Source organism: Schistocerca piceifrons, chromosome 9 (genome assembly GCF_021461385.2).
Source record: "Schistocerca piceifrons isolate TAMUIC-IGC-003096 chromosome 9, iqSchPice1.1, whole genome shotgun sequence".
In the NCBI taxonomy this organism is placed as follows: Eukaryota; Metazoa; Arthropoda; class Insecta; order Orthoptera; family Acrididae; genus Schistocerca; species Schistocerca piceifrons.
The window spans coordinates 33,083,073-33,084,235 of record NC_060146.1 but is presented as its reverse complement, the minus strand read 5'-3'; positions in this window follow the sequence as shown (position 1 = coordinate 33,084,235).

Here is a 1,163-nt window from a genome sequence, read left to right as displayed (position 1 = left end):
ATAGGATTCAGGTCAGAACTCTGTGCAGGCCAGTCCATTACAGGGATGTTATTGTTGTGTAACCACTCCACCACAGGCCATGCATTATGAACAGGTGCTCTATCATGTTGAAAGATGCACTCGCCATCTTGCTCTTCAACAGTGGGAAGCAAGAAGGTGCTTAAAACATCAATGTAGGCCTGTGCTGTGATAGTGCCACGCAAAACAACAAGGGGTGCAAGGCTATGAAAAACACAACTGCACCATAACACCACCACCTCTGAATTTCACTGTTGGCACTACACACGCTGGCAGATGACGTTCTCTGGGCACTCGTCATACCCACACCCTGTCATTGAATTGCCACATTGTGTACTGTGATTCGTCATTCCACACAATGTTTTTCCACTGTTGAGTTGTCCAATGTTTATGCTCCTTATGTGGTGTCACCGCCAGACACCACACTTGCTAGGTGGTAGCCTTTAAATTGGCCGCGGTCCATTAGTATACGTCGGACCCGCGTGTTGCCACTGTCAGTAATTGCAGACCGAGCGCCACCACACGGCAGGTCTAGAGAGACGTACAAGCACTCGCCCCAGTTGTACAGCCGACTTTGCAAGGAACGGTTCACTGACAAATACACTCTCATTGGCCGAGACGATAGTTAGCGTAGCCTTCAGCTACATTTGCTACGACCTAGCAAGGTGCCGTATTCAATTGATATTGAGATTCTATTAATGTATCATCAAGAGCGATGTTCTACAAATGTGGATTAAAGTTAAGTATTCCAGAAGCTACATACTTTTCTTTATAGCATTCATTACGTATCCTGTTTCAGACCTCACGCCAGCCTGTGTGAGTTTAAGCGCGTGCCTTTCGGCTTCATCTCATTGTGTCTAGGCTGTCTTGTCTAGACACAACACCTTACACCAAGTGTGGTGTCGTTTGGCATTTGCCGCCATGATGTGTGACTTATGAGGAGCCACTCGACCATGAAATCCAAGTTTTATCACCTCCCACATAACTGTGATAGTACCTGCAGTGGATCCCGATGCAGTTTGGAATTCCTGTGTGATGGTCTGGATAAATGTCTGCCTATTACAAATTATGACCCTCTTCAGCTGTCAGCAGTCTCTGTCACTCAACAGATGCTTTTGTGCTGTACGTGTCCCTTCACATCTCCA